Source organism: Podarcis liolepis (assembly GCF_965112155.1).
Source record: "Podarcis liolepis genome assembly, chromosome: 1".
Lineage (NCBI taxonomy): Eukaryota > Metazoa > Chordata > Lepidosauria > Squamata > Lacertidae > Podarcis > Podarcis liolepis.
In genome coordinates this window covers 28044438-28051135 of record NC_139554.1, presented here as the reverse complement: position 1 = coordinate 28051135, position 6698 = coordinate 28044438, and positions in this window count along the sequence as shown.

Here is a 6698-nt window from a genome sequence, read left to right as displayed (position 1 = left end):
AAATCCCACTTTCCCCAAACACCATTGTGTACATTCGACCAGGGTCATTATCAGAGAGATACAGTATCTTTCTTATGAATTCTGTTAAGTAAGGGACTGCAAATGATGTCCAGTGATGATCTTTTCTAAAACCTTTGTTAATATTATAGCTAGATCTCCTTTTTAGTAACTTGAACGTAACAATAAGGTCTTGTTTAGCAGGGTGGAATCACTTAGTGGAGAACTGGACGGAGCGAACTTAAAGCTTTTTCTCTTGAAGAGCTGAATAATATTTCTGGCTTCTTATCACCTTGTATAAGGTAAACTAAATGCATGTGCATGTATAGTTAAGGAGCAAAGGGAAGTGCAATCAGTTCCTGTGTATCTGATATAATTTGTTATATTATGATTGCAGGGCTAGTTCCTGTGAAGGGCAAGGTTTGCCATTTGTTATGGGACTAAAGCTGTTTGCAAAGAAGCAGCTTTGAAGTATCTGCCACCTTGGTGGATTAAATAAAGCAAAGTTTGGACCATTTGACTACAAAGTTTTCAAGGAGTCCACTTTTTCCACCAAAAGAGGCTGTTGCATTGCTTGTCTGTTAAGTTACTTTCGCATTTAGAACTTTGTGGGCAATTTCTATATTGTTTTGTATAGTTATGGGTCTTAATGCTAAAAAAAAATTATTCATTTTAACCCTTTGCAAGTTTTACCCCACCTAAGCCCTTTAGGATCCGGATAGGCAGAGGTCATGCCAGAGGAGTTCCACTGGCAGAAGTGTCATTACGTCAACACAGCTCCATCTCCACCAGTAGAATGGCACCAAGATCTCTCAACAGGTGAATCTTCTCTACAGAATTGAGCCAAAATGCGCTAAACGAAAAACAAATCTCTCTCTCTTGTTTCTTTTATAGGAAAGCCTGGGAAGCAAAGGCAGATGATCTCCTAACTCTATGCAGCTTGACATGATTTTTTGGAATCACACCTTTATGCAGATTTGGTTTAAATCTTATTGAAATAATGAAGCAAGATTATTATTATTTTTTATATCATATCATCCTGGTGTCTTCCTGTTTAGCTGCAAACATTTTCTATATGCTGTTAAGACTAGATGAGCTCAGCCAAAACTGGATGCTTTGTGATTTCTGTTGAGTGTGAAATCTGCAGAATGATTAAAATCTCCCACTGCTAGAGAGAAAAAAACACACAACTCAGATTTTTAGAAAAGCTTCCTCAAGCAGTTTTTGTAAATACAATATTGTCCCTGCCAATAGTTGATGTACAGATGTTTAATAAAAAAAATACATCTAAGATTACCAGGACCACCACTGTTACATTAAGCAGTTTTCCTTTTGCAATCTCTTGAATAGCAAGACTTAGCTTTTCTGGGCTTTCTGAGAGAAGAGAACTGCAACGACAGCATTCTAAGGCACACAGAGACTTAGCAATCTTCCTTCGTTCCAGTTTCTTGGCCTCACATACTTATACTACAGTGAGTCACATGAACATTCTGAAGAAACTCAGGCTGATGCGAGAAATAGAAAAGAAGCACTGAGCAACTTATCGCATCAGTTCTAAAGGTATATTTATGTGGCTACTTTCCCCCCTATGAGAAGAGATGGAGGAGAAATTGGATTCAGTTTGCATTTAAAGGTGAACCTACTTAACACACCCTGTCTAAAACAATATGCAGACTGAACCACAACTATCCTCAGAAATTTCCACCTCTCCTAATTTCACAATGCAGTTCCCAAGCCAAGTAACGTGCACAAAAATGAATATAAGAAGGGTAGATGTGCATTGAAGTACACATATTAGTGAAAATAGCATAGAAAAATTTGATGCTATGCAAAGATGTGGCATGTAAAATGTCTACATTAGGAGCAATTCACACTGAAATGCTGATGAATTGCCATGGGGAACTTAATAATAATAATAATAATAATAATTTATTATTTAAACCCCGCCCATCTGGCTGGGGTTCCCCAGCCACTCTGGGCGGCTTCCAAAATAATATTAAAATACTATAATACATCAAACATTAAAAGCTTCCCAAAACAGGGCTGCCTTCAGATGTCTTCTAAAAGCCTGGTAGTTGTTGTTCTCTTTGACATCTGGTGGGAGGGTGTTATACAGGGAAGGCACCACTACCAAGAAGGCCCTCTTCCTGGTTCCCTGTAACTTGGCTTCTCGCAGTGAGGGAACTGCCAGAAGGCCCTCAGTGCTGGACCTCAGTGTCCGGGTAGAACGATGGGGGTGGAGACGCTCCTTCAGATATACTGGACCAAGGCCGTTTAGGGCTTTAAAGGTCAGCACCAACACTTTGAATTGTGCTCGGAAACGTACTGGGAGCCAATGTAGGTCTTTCAAGACCGGTGTTATATGGTCTCGGCGGCCGCCCCCAGTCACCAGTCTAGCTGCCGCATTCTGGATTAGTTGTAGTTTCCGAGTCACCTTCAAAGGTAGCCCCACGTAGAGCGCATTGCAGTAATCCAAGCAGGAGATAACCAGGGCATGCACCACTCTGGCGAAGCAGTCCGCAGGCAGATAGGATCTCAGCCTGCGTACCAGATGGAGCTGGTAAACAGCTGCCCTGGACACAGATTTGACCTGTGCCTCCATGGACAGCTGTGAGTCTAAAATGACTCCCAGGCTGCGCACCTGGTCCTTCAGGGGCACAGTTACCCCATTCAGGACCAGGGAATCCTCCACACCTGCCCACCTCCTGTCCCCCCAAAACAGTACTTCTGTCTTGTCAGGATTCAGCCTCAATCTGTTAGCCGCCATCCAACTTTTTTAAAAAAAGACAGTCGTACCTTTGTTCTCAAACAGAATGCGTTACAGGAGTCCGTTCGACTCACAGAACCATTCAAAAACCAAGGTGCAGCTTCCGATTGGCTGCAGGAGCATGTGCACAAAAGGATGCCTCGCTGGCTATGGAGAGGAGGAGGAAGAGGAACCACTGCAACATGGACATGCGACATCACACGCACATGCCTGCCCGTAATGCGTGTGACATCACACACACTATGAGCAGGCATGTGCATGTGACATTGCACATCCACATTGCAGCAACAATCCTGGGGGCGAGTTGGCACCCCTGTAACATGGAAAAACAAAACTGGCATCCTTTTTAAAGAACAAACAAACAAAACAAAACTGGAGATTCTGGGGATTTTGCTTGGGACTACGTCCTTCGCTGCCCACCAGCGACCTTTCTCCATCAATTTATGTTAAAAGAAAGACCATTTGAAAACCTTCCCTCCATCATGTAGCCATGGGGGGTGTTGGGACCATTCTGGGGTACACTCTCTATTCATGTGGAGCAGTAGATAGGCCCAACAGAACTGCCTGGTGCCCTGTGTCAACTAAGTTTGCATAGATCCTAAAGCATGCCCCAAATCCTCTCCAGGGCGCAGGGATTAAATGGCAGAGAGTGTTCCCATGCAGAAAACATTCCCCAAAGGCATGAAGTGTGAAGATGACTGACATGCTCAGAATTTTTTTAAAAAGCCTTTTTTTAACTGTCATGAATGCAGGCTTTCTTTCCTTCTCTTTTCCCCCACTCTGATTCTCATGAACCCTGCTCCTAGAAGAGCCCATTTCACCCATGCTAGCGCAGTTTTCTCAAGGGCTCTACTAAATCAGAATGCAGGTTGAAGGACTGCTTGTTTTAAAGTTGCCTCACATCCTGGTCTTTGCCATGCAGGATCCCCGCCCCGCCCCCCAGCAAGCAGTCTTACACATGCATTCTGAGGCGACACACAGTTCCATGAGATGATTATGGTGCTTGAATCTTACTTAGAATGTGAGTCCTTTAGGAACTGAGGCCCATCGTGAACATGGTACATGCTTTCAGGATAGCACTAGTCATAAACAGGAGAAAATAACATCCCAGCCACTAGCACCAAGGCAGGATTTTCTGCTCCTAATAAATAGGTAAAGGCACCCCTGCCCGTACGGGCCAGTCGTGTCCGACTCTAGGGTTGCGCGCTCATCTCGCTTAAGAGGCCGGGGGTCAGCGCTGTGCGGAGACACTTCCGGGTCACGTGGCCAGCGTGACGAAGCTGCAGCTGGCGAGCCAGCACCAGCGCCGCACACGGAAACGCCGTTTACCTTCCCACTATAAAGCGGTACCTATTTATCTACTTGCACTTAGGGGTGCTTTCGAACTGCTAGGTGGGCAGGAGCTGGGACCGAACGACGGGAGCTCACCCCACCGCGGGGATTCGAACCGCCGACCTTACGATCGGCAAGTCCTAGGCACTGAGGTTTTACCCACAGCGCCACCCGCATCCCTCTCCTAATAAATAAGCTGCTATTATTTCAATCTGTGTGGTCAACCTATTACACACATTTTATTTGGAAAATAATAATAAACCCCCTAATATAGTACATTTTTTAATCTTATTTTTGCTACTAGCCTTCTACAGGGCTAACCAAATGATCAGAAGCAGATAAGAGCTTCTAGCATTCTAGCAATATATAATGACTGTGAGTGGAGATTTGGGACACAGGTCCTTGGTGTGAAAATAACAATGTCGGAAATGTATATGTATAAACATACATGTACAAATTTGCACATCTATGCCCTAGTTTCATTTACATGTATACTTCCTATGAGAGTGGCACTCATCCATCAGATCACGGATAATTCCCCATCCTGGATTCATACAGGAATTGCCCTGCATCAGGTCAACTGGTGTTGGCATAGTTTCTGAATGAGACAGAGGAGAGCAGAGAAGGAAGGTATATCATCTATCAACAGGCTTCAGTGTTGTATTTGGCTGGCTTATTTTTGTTTACTATCGTTATATTCTAGTTATATTCATTCTCAATGCAAAGCTAATGTTTTCACAGCCAGCTTTCTTCCTGATTGCATCTAAATAGCAGTCCCCCAGATACCTTCCTAACAGGCACATGTTTAAAACCATGTTTTCTTCTCAAACATTCAAATTCATTGACTTTGGAGCCTGTTTATAACCTCTCAAACCTTAACCAAGTTTGCAGCAGCTGGAAAATCCTCTCTGCGGAGGTAACTTAGATTATAAGGGGAGGGGAGGAATATGTGAAGTGGAGAAGGACAACTAAGTGATAGATGAAAGACATTGGGAGGATAGGATGTGAGATAACAGGGATGAGCAGAGAAATCGAGGGACAAAATAAATAGGCAAAGATGAGGAAAGTAAAGGGAACGTTGATAGGATGAGTTTACAAAAAGGCCAGAATCAATGTTACATACAAATGCATGTAACAAACATCACTACACACAAACATTCACAGAGCAGTTTCAGGAGAGAGAAAAGTGTTGTTGTTGTTGTTGTTGTTCTTGTTGTTCTTGTTGTTGTTGTTATAATTTATTGCTCTTTTCCCAGAAAGATAAGTCAAAGTGGCATACAATATATCAATGAATGAATACTGTACATTGAAATTGGCATAGAAGTGGGGGAAATGAAGGAACAATTTCTTTAAAAAAACAACTAACTTGAATTAAAACATCCCACCCACTCATGGAAGCAATTTTACGTTAAAGGCCTAATGAACCCTTGTTTGAAGGATGGCTGAGGGAAGGGGGTAAGGTTGGAGATGGGGGTTATTATTCCTTGTTATTTTGAAAAATCAATAAAATAAATAAATAAATAAATCAAAGCCCTGGCAAAAAAGGAATGTTTTGGCTGGCACCTACAGATTTATAATGATGGTGCCTGGCAAGCCTCCCTGGGGAGAGCATCTCTCAAGCTTGTGGACTGACTATGCATGACTATTCACCATGCTGGTTGAGGCTGACAAAAGCAGCATAGAATTCTGGCAGGTACCTCATTGGTTAACCACTCTCCCAGTGAACAGCTTTGTGGAATGGGATAGAAACCTGCTTTTCATCACATTTTCATCTGCTCTCACTCTAAAGGGGTTAAGAGTTCCATGCAGGACAGGATTTTGCAAACCTATTAGCGGTGTGCCCCTCCAACCTGAATTCTCAGTCATGGAAGAAGAAGAGGAAGGAACACATACTAATCGGTGCATTGGTAGCTGAATACTTTAGGTAGCTAACTTTCTTCATGGCCCTGCTCCTCACTCTGTATGAACCAGTCAGTGTCTCCATTTAGTTCACATTTAAGGCGAATGTCCCCAATTCGCACTTTCCAGAAAGCATTACACAGACCAAAGCACCTTGCGAAATTTGTACTTCTCTGAATTTTGCAATGCAGTCCTCCAGCCATGTGCAGGGTAGAGTGCACATAAAATGCATATCTTGGTACAAATCATACAGTACAGTACTGCATTATGTTAGGGGAAACTGCTTTGCAAACATGTGTGTGCTGTGCAAAATTGCATGCAAAAATGTGTATATTGTGAGAAGTTTTCATTAAAATGCTGGCGAATTGTTATGAAGACTTTAGGGAGAAAATTCACATACTGCTCTGGAGGTGTGGAGATCTGAACTTAAGAGTGGAAAAGGGAACCAAGAGAAACTAAAATTGACAGATTCACCCATTCCTAGTTGGTGGTCCATCAAGTAATGCTTCGCCTGCTCATTTCTGCAGATCAAACTGCTGATGAAGTTACACAAACTAACTGCTTCTACATCTACCAAAACTGCTGCTTAAAGTGGCAAGATTCGGGATTTAAAACTTAAGGATCCCACTACCTTAAAAAAAAAAAGAACCCTATGAGAGCACAAGTAAATGACATCTTCTTTCTTTACCATGTGAACACTGCA